This window comes from Petaurus breviceps, unplaced genomic scaffold (genome assembly GCF_028583685.1).
Source record: "Petaurus breviceps papuanus isolate PSGF00001 unplaced genomic scaffold, PetGlider_PUasm1.0 174, whole genome shotgun sequence".
NCBI lineage: Eukaryota > Metazoa > Chordata > Mammalia > Diprotodontia > Petauridae > Petaurus > Petaurus breviceps.
Window position 1 is genome coordinate 26,035,863 of NW_027185761.1, and position 25,808 is coordinate 26,061,670.

Sequence of the window (25,808 nt, forward strand, 5' to 3'; positions counted from 1 at the left end):
ATTAATTGATTATCATGTGCAGGCATTGTACTAAATACTGAATGCTGGAGATACAGAAAGAGTAAGAAGAGAGAAGAGGCATTGTTGACAGATGTTATAAAGGGAAAAGTCAACAGGAGTTGGAGAGAGAGAGAGAGAGAGAGAGAGAGAGAGAGAGAGAGAGAGAGAGAGAGAGAGAGAGAGAGAGAGAGAAGGAGAAAAGGAGGAGGAGGAGGAGGAGAGAGATATTCAGGATGGCACCTCAGTTTCAGGCCTGTGGTCAAAGGGATTTTGTTCAGAAGACAGAATGCTGCACTTGGAGTTTGATGACCTGGTCTCCTGTCCTAACTCTGGTATACACCAGTTACCTGACCTTGAGCAAATCACTTATTCCAGTCCAAGCTGACGGTCTTTCTGAGGTTCTGTTTCTTCATTGGAAAAATGAGGATAATAAAATCACCTGCATTACCTTCTTCACACAATTGTTATGGGGAAAGCACTTCCCCAAGTTCGTAAGTTATTTCTGTCTTCTTACCAAGGGAAGAGAAAAGGGACCAACGTGAGTTTAGAATATAAACTAACCAGAAGAGAAAAAGTAAAGGGAGGGGGAGGGATGGGAATGTGAACAGTCAGCACCTCATTAAGCAGAAAGTGGTGATGAGGGAAAAAGGGAGATGATAAAAAGCATGGCTTAAAACTTAATGCAATCAGATGATCCTGAGAGTAAATGATGAAATCGGAAGGTGGGCAACAGTTACATAAAGAATGGAAAAGATCTGTCAGGATTTCCACAATCAAGTGTTTTTCCCATTGCTGGTGGAGGAACCATCACTTTTGGACCCTAACACGAGTCATTGTATGTTGGAGGATGTAGAAATATCTCATTGAAGTGGCACTAGAGAAAACAAGGGGAGCAAGAACTAGGCCAGACCAAGCATAGAAGAGACCGTGTTAGAGTGGACACAGATTGGAAGGCATTGAGGGATCCATTTTTCAAGGTATTCAGAAGTGAGGAAGATATTAAACAATTAAAACATCTTTTATTACAATTGAAAAAAGTTGCTGAAGATATTAATCAATAAACATTTATTGAGCACCTACTATGTGCCAGTCAATAACTATTGACCCATATGCTTGCTCTCTTTCCTTACAAAATCTTCATTGAGAATAATTAATGCATATATTGAGGGCACCTGTAATGAAAACAGGAGGAAAAAACCAAGCAGACTTTCACAAAAGAAATTTCATCCTAGGGGTGGCTGGGTGGTGCAGTGAATAGAGCACCGGTCCTGGAGTCAGGAGGACCTGAGTTCAAATCTGGCCTCAGACACTTAACACACACAAAAACTAACCGTGTGACCTTGGGCAAGTCACTTAACCCCAATTGCCCTCCAAAAAGCAAAAAATATGATATTTCATCCTAGATCACATCTTTATATTCACACAATTGACTAGAAAATACAGAGAATCTGAGATCCCACTGGGATTCTTGTTTTCTGGCTATAAAAAGCATTTGATTTGGTGGAGCAAAATGCACTTTTGGAGCTTCTTCCATGCTTTGTTTCCCACATATATGTTAAGATCATCAGATTCCTTGAGAGATGCAACTGTAGAAATGACATGGATGATGTGCTGGTTAATTTTTCTGAGATTCTTTTTTTTCTTTCTTTTTTATTCTTTGGTGTGAGATATGACTTGATAAGTAGGTGAGATCGATGGAATAAAAAAGACAAATTAAAAATTTTTTTTAAAAGGAAGGTGCAGCAGCAACAGATTACCAATGACCTGATTGTTAATATCATGCAAGGCATGATCCAGGTAAATGTTTATCACTGTCCTGTAGGAGGTCTAGAGCAGAGAAAAGTCTAGGAAGAGGGATTCTGTATAGAAGGTGAGGTCTTCCAGATGCTCCGGCTTTCAGATGACATTGTGCCATTTGCATGGAGCCCTGGCAAACTGCAGTGCTTTCTAAATGAGATGCATAATCAGTCAAAAGATTTCAGTCTAACCATCCACCTAGAAAAAACTAAATGGGTAAAGAATGCCTCCTGTCCAGATTATGTCATGCAGTTTGGTATGAAACCTACAGAGCTGACCAGTCATTATGTATGTGTTGAGTAGACACTGTGTGGATGGATAATGGATTGGTTGGACCCAGGATGGTATTTATGAAATTGCAGTCTTTTTAGTGGCCCCAAGCTTCTCCCTGAAACAAAAGTCTTTTTTTTTTAACACTAATGTTCTGGTGATGCTATATGACTCCAAGTCATGGAATATCAACATCTTTGAGGAATCAAAATGGCAGGTCAATCAGAGGGCAGTGGAAAAATGCATGATGGGACTAAATAGGCTTTAGCATATTATCAGTGATAAATTATGTACAGAAAATGGCATGAATGATATCATTAAAAAGATTTATGTCCAGAAAAAGACGTGGTCAAGGCATGTGTTGAGAACAATGGATAACTGATAGACAGCCCACGTTCTACATCAGTCAGTATCCATATAATGTAGGGATCACTTAAGAAGGGCCCTCTGTTCTTTGGGTGGATACTTTATTGAGGATTTTGGGGATGACATAGACAGGAGTATACTAGTTGAGATGGCATGTAGGGTTTGTATTTTGTACCATTGGTAGGAGTACTCACGTTGATGAGATTAAGCATTCTTTGAAATTTGCAAAGCATTTTATACTTCATTTGTAAAGATTCTGTAACTCTAAGTCAATTGGATCCTTTCCCCAACTGCCAGTAGACCCCTTCTCTGGTTCTAGTGAGAGTTGTTAGATGCTAGTAAGAGGAGGTTGTTTTGCTGTAGTGTTTTTGACCCCCAGAGTCTGTTACAAAAGTAATACATGGCATGGTACTTATCCTCAAAGAGTTTAGAATCCTGTAAGAAAGCAAGATTTTAATATATGAAACAGAATAATTATTGGGCTCATGGGATCATAGATTGAGAATTGGAAGGGACTTTTGAGATAATTTATTTCAAAACCCTTATTTTGTAGAAAATAAAATTTGAGGGTCAGAGATGTTAAGTGACTTGTCCAAAGCCATGCAAAGACAAAGTGACAGAGGTGGGAGCTGAACCCAGACCCTATTCAAGCAGCAGAGGATAAAATATCCAAATATAACCAAGGACTAAAAATGTACTAAAATGTACTAAAAATGCCAAGTCTGGAAAATAAAGGCTCTGGTCATGGAGGAATGAGAGTAATATTGAAAATTGAAAGGACTGTGGACCTGAATCCCAGGCAGGATTTGCTTAGGCAGAAAGGGATTGGAAAACTCTTTTAACCTGGGAGAAATAGAAGTGAGCAAACACATGGAGGTGGGAATGAATGTGGTGTGTGTAGGAGACAGGGAGGAAAGTGATTTGGAGTAGAGGGCTCATGTTGGTAGTGTGGGAGATCAGGGCGGAAAGGTCAGGCAAGATCAGGTTCTATAGGACTTTGAATGCCTAGGCAAGTTGATTTTTATAGCAACATTGACAATGATAACAACTTCACCCTTTACAGTTGGAACTCTCATGATTTTTTTTAAAGCAATTGGGGTTAAGTAACTTGCTCAAGGTTACATGACCAGTTATTTCTGGGTGTGGTGCTGAGTATCTGAGCCCGGGATTCGATCCAGGTCATTCCGACACTGGAGCCGGTGCTCTTTCTCTCTGTGCTACCTGGCTGCCCCTCATGATTCTTTTTGTTTGTTCCTGATAACTCTATTTATTACATAGGCACAAGAGTTTGCTTGTAAATGTTTAATAAGTAGATCTCTGGTGGGGGGGGTGGATTTATCCATGACACACTTTAAATTTAATCTGTATTATAAAACATTTTTTCCTCACTGTTTAAAGTGTAGAAAGTCAGCAAAACAATAAAGCAGGACTGATTTGTAGCATTTGCTGATTTCAGAGGTACAAATGCTTATACTGAAAATTTAACAAACTTCTCTCTTTTTAATTCTTTTTTTTTTTGGAGGGGGGAAGGCAGGGTAATTGGGGTTAAGTGACTTATCCAAGGTCACACAGCTAGTAAGTGTTAAGTGTCTGAGGCTGGATTTGAACTCAGATCCTCCTGACTCCAGGGTTGATGCTCTCTTCATTGCACCACCTAGCAGCCCCGGTAGTTTTCTATTTAATTCTTTTTTTTTTAAACAAACTGCTCTCTTGAGACAATGCAAGTATTATTCCCATTTTTTCAGTTAGGGTAACTGAGGCTCAGAGAGGAGAAGGCCCTTGCTTTCTATAACTGATAAGTAGAAGAATAGAGACTTGAACCCAGCCTTCTGACTCCTGATTCAGGGCATTTTCCACTAAGCCAGGCTGTCCCTCTTTCACCACAAGCAAGGCTTCTTTCCTATGCTTTGAAAGAAACCAGGAGCCTCAGACACTTGACACAATTACTAGCCCTGTGACCTTGGGCAAGTCACTTAACCCCAATTGCCTACCCTTCCCCCCTCCAAAAAGCAAAAACAAACAAACAAACAAACTAAAAAAAAGGAAAGAAACCAGGAGCAGCCATCTCTTCCTACCTTGCTTACACATGGTTTCTGGTACAATTGAGTTCAATAACTATTGCATTTTTTTCTTCTATATGGTTAGCATTGTGTATAGACTGGAAAATCTCTAAAGGGCAAGAGTGTGTTGGTAAATGTTTAATAGTCAGATCTCCAGAAAGAAAGAAAAAGAATGAAGGAAACAATTTTAAGTTTAATTTCAATTATTAACATTTTCTCCATTATTTTCTTAAGTCTAGATATCAACAAAACAATAAACCAGGCCTTGAATTTTAGTGTTTGCTGGGATTTCTGAGGTATAAATGGTCATACTGAAAATTTAACATTCGGCTTTTGTGAGTGCTTAGATGCAGATCTAGCACACCCTTGCTAATAGAGTCATCAAATGAGGGGGGCCGGGGCTAATGCTTTTACCCCAAAGTGGACACAACAGAATAGCAGCCATGCTATTTGAGGCCACATTTCCCCTTCTGTGTGTAGCCTTCCTGTTTATCTTCCATTTAATATTCCCTTTTCTGCAGTTGCCTCAGACCTACTCACTTTCTTTCCTGGATGGTGTGAATTGAATTGCAATAAGCTGAGGGTCAGGTTGGAGACATCCTTTCCCTTCCCCACCCCCACCCCCATTTATAGCCTAACTCTTCTGCCTTCTCCTATCTGCATTTATAACCTGGCACTAATTATTCACAGAGATAATTGCCCTTTGCAGGCTCCCCGTTAATTGAGATTGCTTTTGAGACTCAATCAAGGAGAGAATTAAGTGATCTTACATGAAAGTGAATAAAGATGGCTGCTGGAAAAAGCAGGATGTACGCTTCTAGAGCATGCCGGGTCAGGCCTGGGGAGGCCAAGTGTCTCCTTCCTCCCTTACCCTGCAGAGCCTGGAACCCTGTTTGGTGGTTAGTCCTCTAGTCCAAGAAACACATCCTGTGACACAGTGGAGAGCAGCCTGGACGTGGAGTCAGGAGGCCAGGGCTTAAATTCCAGCTGTTCTTTGTAGCTTTAGGTAAGTCCCTTTAACCTCTGTGGGCCTCACTTTTCCCAACTGTAAAATGAAAAAGGTTTGATGGGGTGGCTTCTAAGGTTCCTTCCCTGTTTTTGTCATCCATTCTGGGCCTTCCTGGTGCCATCACATCCATGGGATCTGTCAACACCCCAGAGGGAAGTAGGCCCAGCCTGATTTTTTTTTTACTTGCATTTTTTGTATTTAAAAAAATGAGTTTATCTTAATTATGGAAGAAAAATCATGATCACATAAAATTCTGACCAACAAATTTTACAACTACATGAAGGTTAATGTCAGTAGAACAACATTAATAACATGAACAAAATTTTAAATTTAATTTTAATAAAGTCAATAAATTTACCAAATCAAGACCACAACATAATTATAGTCCTTCAGAATAAATATTTATAGTTTCCATAATTATGATGTATTTAAGTAAGGGCATTTTAAATTATATATTAATTTTGGGGAATTGACCTGTTAGTAAAATGATCCATCATTGAAGGTATTTGCGTGGGATTATTCCATGCTGTATCAATGAGATACTATTACCCTAAAGCAATCCAAGCAGCATAAGTCTCACAGTTGGAAGAAATCATGAAGTCTAGTTCATATCAGAACAAGAAGTCCTCCTACTGACAAAAACTTAAATAGTAAAACTTCCAGTGATAGAGAACTTTCCACCTACTAAGCCAGCCTGATTTTTTCACAGGGAAATCATCCACCTTCTACTGACTTTGCATTGGAAGCTTGCTCTCTCTGAAAAAGCAGGTAGGTCAGGTTGTTAGCAGATATAGCTTCTAAGCTACAGTAATGTTAGCTCTCCTTCATGCAGAACTTGAAGACTTGCAAAATTCTTCATATACATTATCTAAGTTAAGTCTCAAAACATTGAAGTAAATGCTGTTATTATTCCTATTTGGTAGATGAGAAAACCCAAGGCTGAGAGATCAATGACTTGCCTTTGATCATATAGTATCAAAAGTGGAATTTGAACCCAAATTCAATCAACTCTGTTGATTTCCAGTCTAGTCTAAAGAACTATTTTCCCTCTCCCATAGCTCCTTTCTCCAGGATGCATAGTGGAACCTGGGATTAGGCAGGAAGCCTGGATTTTAATTATAGTTCTTGCTGCAGGACCATGGACAGGTCACAACCTTTATGGACCTTGAAAGCTCCAGATGGAAAATGGGATAATAATATCTACTCTGCCTACTTGACCTACAGTAGTATTGTAAAACATTGTTTTTGAAAGCTCTTTGGAGAAATGCATTCAGTGCTCTATAAATGTGAAGGATAAGTATAAGAAGGCTCACATGGGTCAGTGACTTCTTGCTAGTCCAAATGGCTACTCTCTCTCCTGTCCTTTATTGAGAGACAGCATGGTATAGTGGAATACACACTGCTTGGTCCTTGAAGACCTGGATTCATGTCTTGGCCCTGATGCTTAGTTAGACATATGGAATGTGGTGGCTGGAAGGGACAGCTGGCTTGAGAGCCTCGAGAAAGATTTGAAATCTGGTTCTGTTGTTACCTTGCGAGCTCAGGCAAGAACACTTACCTCGTCTATAAAATGAAGGTTTTGTATGAAATGTCCTCTAAGCACCCTTCCTGCTCAAAATCTAAGGTCCTATGACCTTAGATGGACAAGACACATATTAATTAAGCACCTACCATGTGCTGGGCATAAAGGGACAAAAATGAAATTTTTCTTGTCCCCATAGTTTACATTCTCCTGGTAGGTTGCAACATGTATGCAATTAAGTAAAAACAAGATCATTTTTCTGAGAGAGACTAGGACTGGGGAATTAGGAGCCTCAGGAAGAAGGTGACTCTTGAGTTGAACCCTGAAGGAAGACAAGGATTCCGAGAGGCTTAGATACAGACTAATCTCTGCCCTTCTTAATGTGCAGACTGTTCTCTGTCATAGAATCAACAAGAATTTATCAAGTGTCTTAATTATTAAGCGTACCCTGTGTCAGGCACTGTGCTAAATTCTGGGGATATAAACGTTGGCCTCCTGCCCTCAAGGAGCTCCTATTTGGAGGCTGTGTAAGAGCAAGGACTTGCCTAGAGCACTAGACAAATATAAGGCAAGAATTCTATTTTCATTCAAAAGGGACATTGAGGAATGATGGAATTATTATTGACTGTAAACTAGGCAGTGATGTTTCCTGTCTTTCTTTGTATGATGTGTGTGGCCCATGACATTGAATTTCTGTCTCACTGATTTTACATTGGTCACCCTTTCCCCCCTCCCCCCCCACCCCCCATGTTGGGCATGGTCTCCCTTCTTATCTCTGCCTCCTAACTTGCCCAGCTCGGTCAAAGAATCAGCTCAGATCCCCCATTTTACAGTTGGTTGCTTCTGGTCCTCCTAGCTGCTAGTCCCTTCCTTCTGAGAGTGCCTTCATCTACTTTTTATATATCTTGTATGTTTGCTGGTAACATGTTGTTTACTCTCTTTAGAAGTTTTTGGAGGGCAGGGACTGTTTTTTTTCAAACCATACTTTACACTTAGTAGGTGTTTAAGAAATATTTGTTAATTGATTTGTGTGTGTATGTGTGTGTGTGTTTTGTTTTTTGGTATCCCTAGCTATTAGTGCAGAATAATTGTTTATTAACACTGAAATGAAATAAAAAGTTTTTCTTGCTTTGTCTCTAAGTTCCTACTAGGCAGGGAGTGTCTGTGCAATGTAATTTTAGGGGCTAGAAACCTGGATTCTGTCTCAGAGATGGAAGGGTTGAGTTCACCCTTTGCCTTTGGGCAAGCAGGCACTTAATAAATGATCCAAGACTTTTCCTGATTATTTCATAATAGGTATCTCCAGGGATGGGGATTCTTCTACCTCCCTTAGTTACCAGCTCTGCTGTCTAATCACCCTTACCATTCAATTTAATTACAATATTCATTAGCAATTCAATGTGGCTGGCAATGGAGCTATAACTAGGATTAGGTGACTGGGACTTTGCTCCAGGGCACTAGAGGCTGTGCAGAAACAACCGGGCTTAGTGCCTACTTAGCAAAATATAATTAGTTAAAATAGAAAGCTACCAGGGATAGTTCCCTGGCCCATCCTCAGCCTGCTCCCACATGGATACCTCCTCATCAGTGTTCTGGGGTCTCTGGCCTTCTCCCCCCAGAAGTTTTATGGTGTCTCTCTACCTTTTCCTTCTAATGGAATTTATTTTTTAAAGTTGGTTATTTACTTATCTATTCATTCATTCATGTATTTATTTGGTGCTGCTTATCCAAGGCATGTTTTGTGAAGCTTTCCTTGGGCACTGAAATTACTGATTATGGCTTTGCCCAGCAGTGACCTGGACCCTTTGAGAATACAAGAGAAGCTTAAAACAAAGTCCCCTTACTGTGGATAGTGAGACAAGACTCACATCCGTCAATCCCAGTGAGCATTCAGCCTGGTTGCCAGGTTATACCGCGTAGACTATAACCCTTGGCAGAGTTCAGAGGAGGAGGGAGCACAGTGGACCCAAGTAGGTAGGGAAGATTTTATAGAAAATCTGGGCTTTGCAGGCTGGCTAGTGTCTGGATAGGTAGAGCATTCCAGGTACTAATAACCTCATGAGCAAAGGCACAAAGTGGGACTGAGAATGGTAAGTTTAAATGAAAATGCAGAATTGGCTAAAACGGAGAGTCCAGTTGAAAAGTCGTGGTAGATAAGGCTGAAAAGCTGGGTTGGGGCCAGATGTTGGAAGGCACTGAATGCCAGGAGGATGAGTTTAGATTTGAGCTTGTATGCAGTGGGGTGCCGCTGAATGTTTTTGAGTAGCAGAAGAGATGTAAAAATCATGCTTTAAGATAAATTTGTTGGCTGTTGCAGGATAGAGGGAGAACAGTTATGATAGTTATTGTATCTCACCAGCTATAAAATGATGAGGGCCTGGACTTGGGTGCTATCATTGGGAATGGAAGATAAAGAAGAGATTTTAAAAGCATTTCCAAAGTGGAATCAATAGAATTTGATGACTGATTGCATGTAATCTGAGATTCTGAGCCTGGGAGACTGAGAGTGTAATGGAAGCTAGGCTTGGTTTGGTTGTAGAGGCCATGAGGTCAGGTTGGGACAATTTGAACTTGACTTCCCCTTGGAGAGGTCACTTGGTGGAGAGCAGCAGTTCTCAAAGTGTGATCCAGGGACTGCTGGGGGTCCCCAGGACCCTTTCAGGAATTTCTCAAGGTCAAAAGTACTTCATAATAATATGATGTTTTAATTTTTAATATGGTAATTATTGATAGAAATAGTAACTATTGATAGAAATAATCCACATAAACAAAAACTCTTTGAGGGGCCTCAATAGTTTTTATGAATATAAAGGGATCCTATGAACCTTGTTTTAGAATTCCTGATGTGGAGGATATCGCACACTGGGCATGGAGTCTGGAAGACTTGGCTTAGAATCCTGCCTCTGACACTTAGTAGCTAGAAGATTATGGATAAGTTACTTATTTGTCTCTCTGTTTTCTCATCTGTGAAATGGGAATGATGATCAAGCACTAATAATGATACTTCCTTCCAAGGATAACTTGTAGTATCTGACCTTTGGGGATGTGAGGTTCACATGACATGAAGTAGGTAAAGTACTCTGTAAACTTTAAAGCTCCATATAAATGCCAGCAATTAGTAATGTCCAAAGGAAGCTGGAGATAAGGGCCTGGATGGCATGTGAGAATTCAGCACTGGGTGTAGATTTTGGGAGTCATACTGAGGAGGCCTCAGAGGACCTGGGTTCAGTTCCTGTCTCTGACACTACCTGTGTGACCTTTGGAAAGTCACTTTGCCATCTTGGACCTCAGTTTACTCATCCATAAAATGAGAGAGTTGGACTTAGATGGAAAGGTCTTCAGCTCAAGATCTATGATCCAGGCAGGTTGCATTGTAGAAAGATTTCCATCAGGGATCTTTCAGCTGAGAAGAAAGTATTTGGGGAGATAACATGTGTAAAGATAGCAATAAAGTCGTTGGATTGGATGGACTTACTGAGGTTTAGGTAAACATAGAAACATAAGGTAGAGGGGCGGCCAGGTGGCTCAGTGAGTAAGAGCACTGGCTCCAGTGTTGGGATGACCTGGATCAAATCCGGGCTCAGATACTTAGCACCACACCCAGAAATAACTGGCTGTGTAGCCTTGAGCAAGTTACTTAACCCCGATTGCTTAAAAAAAAAAAAGAAACATAAGGTAGAGAACTTCACCTTAGGGAACAGTCATAGAGAGGGGGAAACAGAGGATGAGCCTGAGAAAAGAGTGGTTGGAGAAGTAGGATGGGATTGTGTCAAGGAAGCCAAAGGAAGAAAGGGTCTCATGTAGAGGGAGGGGGGAGACCTGCTTTCAGGAAAACCTTGGGAAGAACTATATGAACGCATGTAGAATGAAGTGAGCAGAACCAGGAAATCATTGTGCACAGTAACAGCAGTATTATAATGATAATCAAATGTGACAACTACTCTGATCAGTACAATGATCCAAGATAACTTCAAAGGACTCATGATGAAAAATACTCTCCCTCCAGAGAGAGAACTGATGAACTCTGAGTGGAAATTGAAGTATATATGTTTTTACTTTATTTTTGTGATTTTTTGGGGTGATGGCTAATATGGAGATATGTTTTGCCTGATTTCACACATATAATTGGTATCATATTGCTTGCCTTCTCGATGGATGAGGGAGGGACAGGAAAGAATTTGGTAACTCAAAATTTTTAAAAAAGAGAATGTTAAAAATAAATAATCAATTTTTTAAAGGGAGGGAAGACAACATGAAATATTACAAAGAGGTTAAGGAGAGCAGGGACTGAATGGAGGTCATTAAACTTGGCCAAAAAGTTCCTTATGACCAGCTCACTTTCCTACTGTGATTTAATTCTGTTTTGTATTGCTTGATTCCCGTAGGGATAGACAAACCAGCCAGCATCCTCTTCATAATGACCTGCTATGTATCCTCAATTACTAGGAGACAGTTATTAAATCCCTCCTAAGCCCTCTCTGAGTTAATACTCTGATTTTGAGGATGTTTTGTGACTTTCAGTCTCAGAGGCAGACTGCATTGTGGAAAGATTCCCATCAGAGGTCTGTGAGCAGAGGAGAAAGCCTTGTATAGGGATAATTCACTGGTGGTGATAACTCCATCCAAACCATTTACAGAAAGTGGTAATTAACACAGCTTTGGGGAGGGGGTTTTGGGAGGAGATGATGGATGGGAGGCTCTCTCTTGGAATACTGATGTCCCTGATGTTCTCCCAAGGGCATCTTATTGATTGGAATAACGTAAGGTGATGATATTTCAGTAACTGGAAAGAAATATCTAATTCAGGCTGGCTGAGGACATGGAATTCCTTGTTCCCTTTCCTTGAGGGGCCTCCTAGGATTCGGTTGTTGGGATGAAGTTCGGAATTAGCCTCAGTAGCATAGTATAGTGGAAAGAGGGTTGGATTTCAAATTACAGGATCCGCTACTTAGCTATGTGATCTTGGGCAAGTTATGACACTTTTCTGAGCCTCAGTTTCCTCATCTGTAAAATAAGGGGTTGAACTAAATGACCTCTGAGCTCTCTTCCAGTTCTAAATCTATGAGTAGCTTGGTATTGTTGTCCTCTCCCCTGTACTTTGCCATCGGTATATTAATCAATGAACAAGCATTTATTAAATGTCCCCTAGATGTCAGGCACTTCGTGACTTGCCCCGGGCCGCTTTTCTGGGCCTCACTTTCCTCATCTGTAGAATGAGGTTGGACGAGTGACCCCTAAGATCTCCTCTGACTCTAAATCCATGACCCCTATTCAAAGTCACTCACCTGGGGATATGGTTTACTTGTTCCAGTGAGACTGCCCTAGCTGAGGACACTTCTGTTCTGTTCTTCCTGGGCCAGCCCAGCCCAGAGATGGCTGGGGTCTTCCAGGGTGCTGGCTGAGGTGGGGTGGAGGAGGCAGTGTTTGGGTATAGGATAAACTGACTGGCAGTGGGACTGGAGGAAATTTAGGGTTCAGGATTTGTCTGTAGCAGAGCAATGAGGAAGGGAACAGTTGGAGGCTGAAGGAACTAGATGTAAAGGCCTGGTTGGCACAACAGAAAAAGTACTCACAGTTTCAGCCTATCAAATGGATCCTGAAAAGAAGTGGAAGCAAAGGTTATGTCCCCCGTGATGAAGAGCAGGGATTCCACAGCAAGGCTGAAATGGCCTCTGATGGTGGAGCCGAAATTCATTCATTCATTTATCCTTTAAAGTTATCCCTTTATCCAGCGTTGGTTAAGTGTTTCCTGGGTTGGGGCATCAAGGATGCAGAGATGCATGACCCAGACCTTGTGTTCTCAGGGACTTTACTGTGTGATCCCGAGTAGCCTCAGTGTCTTCACCTGTAAAGTGGAAATTATTGTATTTCCTCCCTAGGGTCCTTGGGAGGGTTGGATGGTGCTAATGGATGTAAATGTCTTTGCAAACCCTAAAGTGGCAAATGTATGCCAGCCATTATTGTTATTATGAATAACATAGCTAGAACTTCCACAAGGGAGAGTGGTCTAAATGCTGAGAGCCTGGCACATGCCTGGAATGTGAGAAGGGAGCTTTAACCATGGCAAGGGAGGAGATGAGACCTGAGTTGGACCTTGAAGGAAGGGTAGGTCTTCTACAGTCAGAGATTGAGTGTCCATTTCCACCATGGGGTCCTCCATGAGAAAAGGCATACTGATAGGAGAGGTCAGGGCAAGTAGGAAAGATGGAGAGTGGTCCCTTTGGGCTGGAATGGAGGGTATGATGAAGGGGAAAAATAGGAGCTAAGACTGAAAAGGCAGAGCAGCAAGGTGGCTCAGGGGATAGAGTGCTGGGCCTGGAGTCAGGAAGACTCATCTTCCTGAGTTCAAATCTGGCTTCAGACATTTACTAGCTGTGTGACCTTGGGCAAGTCATTTAACCCTGTTTGCCTCAGTTTCCTCATCTGTAAAATGAACTGCAGAAGGAAATGGCAAACCACTCCAGTATCTTTTCTAAGAAAACCCCACATGGGATCACATAGAATCAGATGCAGCAGAAAGGGTTGAATAACAACAAGACTGAAAAAGTAGATTGTTAAAGGCTTTAAAATGCCAGGACCAAGAGGTTTGTGCTTTATTTGGCAGACAATGGGGAGCGCCAGAGACTTTTGAGTAGAGGAGTGAAGACTTAGGAAGATCACCCAGGAGGCAAGGGAGGGCTGTGTTGGAGAAGAGTGAGACCAGGGTCAGGAAGGACAGGTTAGCTCTTAGTCAATAGCCATGGGATAAGAGACGAGGGTAGTTACTCCAGTAGTAACTGCACAGCGGAGGTATTTCAGAAGCATTTGTTGGCAGATTGAAGAGGAATAAGGGAACTGGGGGTTCAGGACGCTCTGGCCCCATGCAGGTTCCCATTCCCCAGTCTCCTCCCTTGGTAGGATCTTCAGCCTTGAGTCTGAGCCTTTTCAGCTCCTGCTCTGAGAAAGAAGCCCAGGGAGCAGATGTCAAGATCTGATCTCCTTGGCAAAGAGCGTTCCAGGCAACAACAAAGAGCCTTTTAGTGCCCTCAGCCTCCAAAAGGAGACCAAGGAGCTCTCCGGGCCCTGAAAGCTGATAGCCAGGAAGACTGCAAATAGCTTTTGCATCTGGTTTTATAAAGGAGGCAGAATTGCTGGTGGATCAGGTTTCCTCCAAGACACCGAGGTAGGGGGAGGGAGAGGAGGGGCTGGGAACCATGACCGGCCCCTGTTTAAGGCTGTAGGCAGGACCCAGGGGAAGGCCTGAGGGAGGAGCCCAGACTTAGCTCTCGCTGGTGGGAGAGCTTCTATGAAGGGGGAGGAGAAGAGGGGAGCAGTGCACAGACAGTAATCAAAGCAGCATGATGACATATGCATCATTATCCAGGTGAGGAGAGCCAAGTCTACAAGCATTTATTAAGTTCTTGTATGCACCATAGGGTAATAGGTAGAGTAATGGATAGAGGAAGGCTTGGGTCCGAGTCCTTTCTCTGAATACAGGCTGTGTCACTCTGGGCAAGGCATTTAGCCTCTCACTGCCTCAAGTGACTCTTAGACCATACAGAGAGACTGCCCATTGCCAGACGCAGGTGCCACCTGGGGAGTCTCTTACACAAATGAAATCACAGTTCCCACCCTCTTTCCTTTCTTCTTCCTCCCTCTGCCCCCCAAAGTACGATTCACGCATTTTGTTGGTGCTGGGAATAGCAAGACGCAATGAGAAGTGTATACGTGTGTATCTGCGTGTACAAGCATGTGTGTGGATTTATCAAGTAAGTAACAGATAAATATACACGTTTTAATTCTCTATATAAATATGTATATGTGTTTGTGTTATACGTACTATACAAAGTTATGAGTGATAAATCACTTAAGGATTTTTGGAAAACAAAATGGAAGATATGCATATGTATTATTAACTTTGTATGTGTGCTTGTACATTTTTGCATATACTTGTCTCCAGTAGAATTTAGGCTCCTTGTAAATAGGGATGATGTTATTCTTCGATACTTGGCACAAAGTCAGTACTTCATAAATGATTAATTTTCTTGGCTTTCGAGGTAGTCTGGTCCAACACTCTTATTTTACAAATGCAGAGAGCTAGGACCAGTGGACACTCATGCATTTTTCTTTAGAGGAGGTGGAGTTGCTTCATTATAAGGGAGAATTTCACAGTCCTGAGACCTGGGCAGAAATGGAATAAACTACCTCAAAGACAGGGAGCTCCTTGGTACTGGAAACAGTCAACTAGAGAATGGATAAACACATGATGGAGATGTAGAGGGGACCCCAGGACTGGGAACAAAGTCAGAATATTCATGCGTGCATGCATTCATTCAGCAAATACTTATCAAACACTTATTGTGTGCAAAGCACTACCCTCCTTACATACTGAGCTGCAAAGATGAAAAATAAGAAAATCCTTCCCCTCCAGAGCTTACAGTCTAATTAGGGGATACACATAGATAAGTATAATTTGATGTAGAATGTGAAGGGGGAAAGGACAAAATGATTCAGGAAGATAATATTTTCAGCTGGAGATTAGGGAAAGCTTCATGGAGAAGAGTTGGGCCTTAAAGGGAAGGCAACAAGCGTTTACATACCTCCTACAACATACCAGGTATTGTGCTAAACTCTTGACAAATATCTCATTTGAACGTCGCAGCCTACCAACAAGATAGATGTTCTTCTTCATTGAACAGTTGAGGAAACTGAGGCAAACAGTGGTTTGCCTAGGTTCATACAGCTAGTGTCAGAGGTAGGATTTGAACTCAGGTCTTCCTGACCCCAGGTCCAATACTCTATCCACTAAGCTACTTGTTTATTTTGATTGGAGTATAAAGTACATCAAAGTAGGTTAGGGAGTAGACCTGTAATTTCACTGGTGGGAGGGGCTCATAGTGCCCCTTCTATTAGTACTGGTCAGCACTTTCTCTGTCACTTAGATTTCTTAGGAAGGTATATAGAGCTATAAGTAGTTAAGTGACTTGCCTAGGGTCACACAACCAATATGTGTCAGAAGAGGGAATTGAACCCTGGTCTTGCTGGCTCTGAGACCAACTGTGTCAAACACATTAAACTGCCTCTCGTTGCCTGAAGATAAATAGTGAGGAAAAAAAGTCAGGAAGGGCCTACTGGAGCCATATCATGAAGGGCTTAAAAAAGAGCCTGAGGAGTTTATGTTTTATCCTAGAGGCAATAGGGAGCCACCAAGGGTTTTTGAGCAGGGGAATGACATGGTCAGACCTGAGGTTTAAGAAGCTGACTTTGGCAGCTCTGTAGAGCATTGCTTGCAAAGGAGAGATCCTGGAAGTAGAGAGACCAAGCAGGAGGCTCTTACATGTCTGAGAGAGGGGTGATAAAGACTGGGATCCTAGTCTTGGCTGAGCAGGTGGTAAGGAGGGGCAAGATTCAAGAGATTCTTTTGAGGTAGATGCCCCAGAACTTGGCATTTGATTGAATGGGTGGGGTGAAGCTAGAGGGAAGAGTCAGCAGTGACTGTGAGGCTTCAAGTCTGGTAGACTGGAAGATGGTAGGACCAGCAGAAGCAACAGACACTTGGCAGGAGGGGGATGTCGAGGGGGAAGGTGATGAATTCCATTTTAGACAGAGAGAGTTTGAATTGCGAGTTGGACATACAAGTAGAGACTCCTGGCAGCTGGAGATATTCTAGGACTGGAGTTCAAGAGAGAGAGACTAGAAGTAGATATTGAGAGATATCTGCTGAGAGGGAGTGGCTGTTCCCTAGAGGAGAGGAGAGGGGAGAAAGGGAAGAAGAGAGAAAAGGGAAGGGGAGAGAGAGAGAGGAGAGGAGGAGAGGGGAGAAAAGGGGAGAGGGGAGGAAGGGGAGAGAGAGAGAGAGAGAGAGAGAGAGAGAGAGAGAGAGAGAGAGGGAGAGAGGAAGGGGGGGGGGGGGGGGGGGGGGGGGGTGCCTTGGGGGATACTTGCCTTTGGGAATCTGGGAGGAAGTAGATGAAATTGTAAGAGCTGTCAGGGAGCAGGAAAGAAGAAAACAAGGGGAAATGAGGATACAGAAAGAAAGGGGGTGACCTAGTGCTTAGCACAATGCCTGTTATATAGAAGGTGCTTAATAAATGTTGATTGATTGGCTGGCTGACTAACTGTATCAAGTGTAGGTCACAAGATTGCTGAATTTGGAATTAAAACCTGGATTCAGTTATCTGGAGGACTGGAGGACTAAGTGACATGGTACACATCACAAGGAACTGGGATATTTGGGGAAGTCTGTAGTGAGGAAGGCTGGAAGGGTAGGACTTAAGATTACATGACCTTGTCTAGACTCCTCATGTGTTCAGGAGCCATCCCCCAAGCATGCTGGTGAGGGCAGGAGCTCTGCTGAGTCTCTGCCATGAGCATCCTCAAGTCTCCAAGGCCATGCCCCACGCCCTGTCCGTGCTGGTTGCCTATGGTCCTAGATGAGGCTGCCTGCTACTTCAGCCCAGAGGGAGGCACTGGGGGAGGATGGGAAAGAATGGATAAGAAAGAAAAATACACTGACCCAGGATAATTACTTCCTCTTCTGCCCTGACTTCCTGTGGCTTTCTGTGCTAACCCCACTGTAACTCTTATTAACTATCTTTGTCATTCTGTGGGTGGGAATGTAAGAACCTATCTCCCCAGGGCAGCTGTCTGCCTGAGCCCTCGTTCCAGACAAAGTTCTTTTAGAAGTTGTCTCTTGCTCATGGCACAGTGAGTTCTTCAGCCTGGGGTGTCCCCTCCTGGGCCACATACTCTGATAGAGTCGAGTGACATTCATTTGGGTTGGCATTTCAGATAACAATTTATAGTTACAGAACACTTTGCAAACTCTATCACATTTAATTCTCATAACAGATCCTGGAAAAAGGCAGGGCAGGCATTACCCCCATGTTGCAGATGATAACACTGAGGATAAGTGAGTTGTCACAGGTCATACAACTAATAAATAATTGAGCTGGAATTTGAGTTATAGGCTTATAGCTGTAGAGTTGGAAGGGCCTTTAGAGGACAGCTAGTCCAATCCCCTTATTTTACAGAGATTCAGAGGGACCAAATGTCTTGGACAAGGTCACAAAGGTAGCAAATGGTCCAGGCAGGATTTGAACTCAGGTCTTCTGACTCTATCCTGGGAATCTGGGACTTCTGATTCTAAGTCCATTGTTCTTTCTACCACATCATACTGACTGGTCTAGGTGCAAGGGATATGTAAGTGTTACATTAAATAATCACTAACCAAAATGTGTGCTATGAGCTGTGGTGTAGCAGGCATCAGGATAGTGACAGATTGGTGTGGGCTAGTGCTATCAGAGAATGTTTTGTGGAGGATATAAGACTTGGCATTGGCCATGAAACATGGGCAGAGACTTAGATAGGACACAAGGCATTTCTGGAAGGGAGAACGGATGGTACAAGGGATCAGAAATGGTAATGAGGATGATATGTATGGAATGGGGAGAAGACTGGCCTGGCTGTTGTGGAAAGTAAATGTTAGTGGAGTAGGGGGATCAAAGAATCCCAGAATTTAAAAACTGGAATGGACCTGTGTCATGATCTTGCCCAGTCCATACCCAAAGAAGAATCCCTCTTACAAGTCATGTGGAAATGGGTGTATACAACATTTGCTGGAGGACCTATAATGAAGACTCCCATTCTACTTTAAGAGAGCTTTAATTATTCAGAATAATTAGCCAAAATCTGCCTCTTTGAAACTTTCCCCTTTTGCTCCTGGTTCTATCCCCAGAGGCTTGTGATTGGATAGAGAGAATGGGACCAGACCAAAAAAATGTTGCAGATAAGGGCCCAAGGGTCAACACAGTTGCCCACATGCAGACCACAAGGGGATAATTCAGTACCTAGAGACAGCTCCAGGGCTGGAATTGATCAAAGTTTGTGTTCTTTTTTTTTATCTCAGGGTCTCCTGTTTAGAAAGTGAAGGGGGAGCTCAGAGATGTCAAGGGTGTTTGCTCCCAGAGACTGGTTGGAGGCATATGGAATTTGGTCATTCCAGTGAGAGGCCAGGAACCCTATAGTCTAAAAGTCTAGAACCTCAGAGGTAGACAGGACCTTAGTCATCATCATGTCCAACTCCTTGATTTTACTAATGAAGAAACTAGCTTAGGGAGGCTAAGTAATTTGCCCAAGGATACAGAATAAGTTAGAAAAAATAATTGTGGAGTTTATATATTTTTTTCAAGTTGAGAAGCATTTTTTCCTCCTGTTTTAAAAATTGACATTCATTAAAAAAATTCAGTTCTAAATTTTCTCCCTCACTTCATCCCTTTCCCCACCCATTGAGAAGGTGAATGATATGGTACTCATTATGTATGAATCTAGTGTCCATCTAGGCCAACCTATAACTGGAAAAAGAAAATCCTTTTTTAGCACAGAGACTGTGGGGTGGCAGTGGGTTATAAAACACAGGACTTTAGAGTAGGAGGAATTGAGTTTGCATTCCAGCTTTGCAATTTACTGCCTATGTGACCTTGGGTAAGTCCCTAAGCCTCAATGGGTCTCAGTTTCTTCATCTGTAAAAGGAGAGTGTTGGGGGTGGCTAGGTGGTGCAGTGAATAGAGCACCGGTCTTAGAGTCAGGAGGACCTGAGCTCAACTCTGGTCTCAGACACTTAACACTTACTAGCTTTGTAGGCAAGTCAAGTCAAATCACTTAACACCAATTGCCCTGCCTTACCCCCTCCAAAAAGAAAAAAAAAAAAGGAGAATGTTGGCCAAGGTGACCAGCTCTGAAGTTCTTTGATCCTGTGAATGAAGGGTCACAGTGGAAAGATAAGACCACTACAGAGCAAGGGAGAAGGGGGAAGGCTTGAGACAGAGTTGGACTTTTTCAAAGGACAGATGGGCATTGGCTCAGTAGACTAGAAGACTTTCTGTATAGTAGAAGCTCTTGTGTTCTGACATTGTGGGAATTTGCTCAGCTTCCAGTACACAATTGTACCATTCTAGGGAATTGAGGCAAATTCTATAGGGAACAATTGGAAAATTCCAAAAGGTAGACAGTGAAGAGAATATATCAAGTCAGGAGTCTTGGAGGGCTAAGTTTTTAAAAAGGAGAACCATTCAATATGGCTGATGTTTGTTAGTTTTGCTCAACTCTAACTCTCCCTCTCCCCCTCCCTCCCTCTCTCTCTCTTTCTTACTCCTCTCTTTCTTTTCTTCCTCCTCTTCCTCCTTCTCTCTTGCTCTCTTCCTTTCACCCTTCCCTTTCTCCTTCCCTCCACCCCTCTTTCTCTCTCATTCTTTATTATAAGGAAGGGCTCTTTGGGAAATAAAGGAAGAGGATTTATTTGGAAATATAGGTGATATAAAAAACAAAACTTATCAAAAAAACTTTGGTAAAACTGGAAAAATGAGATATTTATAAAGTATTTAACACAGTGCCTGTCACAAAGTAGGTTTTTAATAAATGCTTATTTTCTCCCTCCTGCCCTTAAAAAGTGAAGTTCTGTTTTTTTCAATAGGATCATGCATAGTATGGAGAGTATGGGTTTCACCATAAATCAGTTTCCTTGAAAGTCTGGATATTAGGCAATGATGTTAAGAGATGACTGGATCTAAGTCCAGCCAGACTACTAAAGATTGCAGGTTTGTCAGAGGCTCAAAGCACAGACCTGACTTTCTATGTGAAATAATAAATAGTCATTCACATTCATATACTGAGCCTTAAGATTTGCAAAATGCTATCCTTACAAAAGCTACGTGATATAGATAGTGTATCATTATTTCCATTTTATGGATCAGGAAACTGAGGCTCAGAAATGGGTGAAGAGACTTGTGACAGTGTATTATTGACTAGGTACTATGCTATCATCCCCATTTTACAGATTAGGAACCAAAGGCTCAGAAAAGTAAAGAGCCCAGAATGATAGGATTAGGAAGTGGCAGAGACTCGAGTCCAGTTTTCCTGACTCTGTATTAATGTTCCTCCCGTGTTTCTTACCATGATTTTCAGAAGTGGTTTTTTTTTTACTGATATAAGAGAAAAAATTGTAGTTGTGGAATTCTATCATTTTCTGTCTAGATTAATGGATTTACTTCTGCTGATGAGTCCTTCCTTACAAAAGAGCTGCCCTTCAGTGTCAAAGGCTTAAGAGGGAAGTTTGTTTCAAGTGGAGTCCCACTGAATTAGATGGGACCAAGTGAGAATGTAAGGTTCTTAAGGGCCTTTTCTGGCTGGGCATTCCCAGTGCCCAGTGTACTGCGTTGTATTTAGTAGGTGTTTAATAAATGCTTGTTAAATTGAACTGATGTCACTGCTGGTTACTCTAGGCTAGTATTAATCTCTTGGTGCCCATTTCTAATCTCCTCTCTTTGGGACATCTTCCAAGGCTGGTGGATCCAATGAGGACTTTGGCTTCCCCAACCTGACCTTCACCTTGAGACTGTATTTTTGTTATGGTATCTGCTGAACTAGAAAAAAAAAAGATGGAAAATGCAACCTTTCTGTTAGGGAATGGCTTACCTGGCTGTGAAGTTTTTGGTGACCTGGTGTGTCACTGTTGAGAACTCAGGCTCAAAGACCAGAAATGACTTGCCAAAGGTCACACACTAAGTCACCAGCAAAACTGGGAGTATAACCCAGGACTCCTGACTCTCAGTTCAATCCTCTTTTTGTTTCAAAACCCAGCCAGCATCCTCTTTCAAGTCTTCTTGAAAGTGGTGCCTTGAAGAGAGTTAGGGCTTCCAAATGTGTAGGCAAGGAGAGAAGGCATCCCAGGCATGAGGGACAGCTTCTGTAAAGACATATAAGTGGACAGTGGAATGTCATTTACAAAGAATGGCAAGTGGGTCCATTTGACTGGAATATGTGGTGCTTTGGGGGTGGGGAGGGAGAGGAATAACATGAATAATTTGAAAAAGAGAATTTGGAGCCAAATTGTGGAGGACTTAGAAAAATGCTGGGCAGAGGAGTTTGTTGCTGTTGTTCCCCCCCCAACTTCCCCCCCCCCCATGGGGGCAGTGGAAAGCCATGGAAGATTCTTGACTAGGAGAGGGACCTGGTCAGATCTGTGTTCTAGGAATATCAATTTGACTGATGTATGGAGTATGACTTAGAGAGGAGAGAAAGTAGAGTCAGGAAACTAATTACAAAGATATTACAGTAGTCTAAATGAGAGGGGGCAGGGGGGAAACCTCAGACTAGAATGGTTGTAAAGTGAATAAAGCTTAAGGAGACAGATGCGAGAAATGTGGAAGAAGAATTAATAAGACTTGGCAACTGACTGGGTTTGGGGAGGGAGGGAGAGTGAAGAGCTGAGGATGTTTCTGAGATGGGAGCCCTACTGGCTTGGATACCAGGGAGGGGGGTGACCTGAATGGTAAGGAAAACGAATTCTACCCAATATAGAGAAAAGACAACCTCAGGATGCTGGAAACCCAGATTACCAATGAGGTCATTAGTGTCTCATGAGAAAGAGTGGTGTGGGGACCTAGGATGTAGGAAAATCCATGAACACCAGGCCCAGGACTGGGGCAGGCAAAAGAATCATGGGAGATTCGTCAGCGAAGGCAAGAAGAGAGGTCAGGCTTTGCTCCATTCATGTAACAGTGAAGACCAGGCTTTATTCTTGCTTATAGACTTCTGATATTTCTCCTCAATCTTTTTTGGAGCTTTTCCCTTGGTAAATTATTCTTTAGGCCATGGGTGGGGAACCTGCGGTCTCAAGGTGACATGTGGCCCACCTCTGCTTTAGGCTCCTGTCCATGGTCTGTGTTTTCCCATTCTTGCTAATCTCTAAAAACCCTTGTAAAAATATCAGTGGAGTTTGTGAGTTTCCTTGAGGATGGGAGAAAGCTTTGAAACCGTGACTAGTTTCTGCAATGGCCTGGAGGAGAGGGGAACCCCAGGGGGGAGAACAGATGGTAGTAGCAAAGCAGAAGAGCAGGTGGATGGGTCTCTAGGGCTTTTGGGAGAAAAAAAACACAAGATGGGGTGACTTAGGGAATGATAGAGACCCAGAAGTGATCCAGAATGAGGGAGTACAATAGAGGAGACCCCTGGGGATCCTCCATCCTGGAATAAGCAAATTGAAAGGAGATACTAGACTAGAATTTCCTAAGGGTCAGCTAGTCAAAACCTCAGCCCACAGAATCACAGAGTTTGGGAGTGAAAAGGTTCCTATGGCTAGCTAGTACAAGCTCTGCATCGAAGAGCTCACGGTTATTGATGAGGTGTTGACATGGACCGAGAACGTTCTCCTTCCCTCCTTGCCTCCACCTCTTAGCATTCCTAGATTCTTTCCAAGGAAACCCTTTTTGACTGATTCTCCTCCAAACTACTTGTGTTTCTCCCCAAATTACCTTGAGTTTGTTTTACTTAATATGTGTTTTTGTTTCTCCCAGAGAGATTGCACTCTCCTGAAGGGGAGGGACTATTTCTTTTGCACAACAAGCCATAGTCCACATAGTAGGTACTTAACAACAAAAACAATAGCCACATAGTAGGTATTTAATAGTAAAAACAATAGTATAACAGTGGGTACTCAATACTAAAGTAAAAGGCTTGTGAAATGATTGATCCATAGTCTTTAGAATAAAAGTTCTTAGGATTTTGTGTTCTGAACAGTATCTAGTATCCTGTAGGTTCTTAATCAGTAATTCTAGAGCCATAGGATGTTAGCATTGGTAGGAGCATTAGAGATCATCTCCTATGAGACTGGATGGCTTAGGGGATTTGGAGTCTGAGGACCTGGGTTTGAATCCTGTCTCTGATATGTACTACCTATCTGACTCTGAACTTTGAACCTTGGTTTCCTCATCAGTAAAATGGGGTAATGGGGTTAATTTCTGAGTTCTCTCCAGCTCCTTCCTTTTACAGAAGAGGAAACTGAGGTTAGATTTTGTTAATGGTGAATCCCAGGCTAGAACTTAGTTCTCCTGCCACTCAAACCAGTGCCCTGTTCACTAAACTGTATCTCTCCTCAGGATCATCCCTGCCTCTTCCCTTTTACTCTAGAAGCCTGATGTTGGGGTCAGAGATGGTCCACAGGGCACACAAGACCACTGTCATTCAGAAGCCTGGTTGGCTGAAGGGTCCTGAGCTAATGGGGAGTCACTGCTTCTGTCTTCAGATGGTATGGTCTCTGCTTTCTCCCAGTCCTGGTATCTTCCAAACCCCTTGTATAGGTTCAGGAGACCCTTCTCCTCTCCTTTAACAGTAGAAATAGTTATAACTGATAAGAGTAATAACTGACAATAATAGTTCACAATATATATTTCTATGTTTTGTTTTGTTCTATGGTTTGCAAACTATTTGATGAATCATAGCTAGCATTTGCTAACATTATCTAATTTGACCTTCCTGTGAGGAAAGTGCTGACATTGTCTCCATTTATAAGTAAGGAAATTGAGCCTCATAGTGGTTTAATGACTTACACAGGATTGCCCAACTAGTAAGGGTCTGAAATAGGTTTTCAACACAGGACTTCCAGACAGACAGGTAGGTAGGTAGGTAGAAGGACAGATCTATAGTCGAGAGCTCTCTCCAATACCATCCTGCTGCTTCCTAGATTGTCTAGAGAATCTCCTTTTTACAACGGACAACACCCTAGTTATACATTCAGTGAACATTTAAGTACTGGTTGTGTGCAAAGCACTGTGCTAAGACCTGGGAAATATACAAAGTTTGGATAAAACCCAGTTCCTGCCCTCATTGAGCTTATAGTCTAGTAGGGTGACAAAACACACATCCAGAGGACAACTAAGAAAATTGCCTCCCACTACACATAGTAATACATGATAGATATAGTAGAGGTCTGGAAAACAAGGTGCTGTGTATCGGGGGTGGGGGGGGAGGCATTACAATTTCAGTAGCTATGTGTGTGGGGGCAGGGCAGAGGGAATCTGGAAAGGTTTACAGGAAGAGGTGGCATTTGAGGTGAGTTCCTAAATATCTTTTTTAATCTGGCCTATGTTTAATTGGTTTAGGTAACTGAGAGATTAGGTAAGTCACCCATTCCAAGGCACACAGTCAGTGTATGTATGTAGACCCTCCTATTTACTTGGGAGTCTTTATTCTAACTATCACTCCCATTGACAAAGACTAATTACCTACCTATCTTACCTAGAACCTCCAAGGTTCTAGGGGTGGCCCTGAGAAGCAGTGGGTTTCTTCTGTAACACTAGTTGTTTTTCCTTATATCCATCACCTAGTACCATTTGGGTGATCCAAATTTAACGATTTTAATTTAACGATTAATATCCCCACTATCAATTTAGCCATTGATCTCCTTGATATCAAGCCCTACCTGGGATAACTACTGGGTGAATAACATTTATTTGCCTAGCAATAACTGAGGAGTCCCTGACCTCTATCGGGGAGGGATACAGGAGCTCGTCCTCACACCAGGAGCTCTCTATACTGATAAAGCCATAGGTTTTCTCTAGCATTGTTCTCTTGTCAACATGCTGGTGCCTGCCAGTCCCTTTAACTCACCAAAGCCAGCCACTGCATGGGTAAATGAGCGCACTTCAGTTGGCACAGCGGAAGCCTCAAGTCAGCACAAGGCTCTGATTTCAGGACATTTCCTGTCTTCATGACCACTCATCCCTTTCCTTCTTCACCTCCCCCCAGAGCTAGCACGAGCACTCTGCCTCTCCCTCTGTTGTCTCTCCATCTTTCCTCCTTGCCCCTCTCTCTGCCTATCTGTCTCTGTCTACTCTCTGCTTTGGCTCTCATTTCTCTCGCTGTCTTTATGTCTCTGTTTATTGATTCTGTCTCTCCCTCCTTCTTTCTCCCCTTCTGTCTCTTGTCTCTATCTCTGTCTCTTTCCCTCCTCTTTCTTTTTGCTCTCTTT

At 42.5% G+C, this 25,808-nt stretch overlaps 1 protein-coding gene across 3 annotated transcripts in view; it reads left to right on the forward strand.

Moving 5' to 3' along the window:
• Positions 1-25,808, forward strand: part of SRGAP3 (SLIT-ROBO Rho GTPase activating protein 3) — a 299,497-nt gene that overhangs the window by 65,320 nt on the left and 208,369 nt on the right. The gene's annotated exons all lie outside the window — the stretch shown is intronic.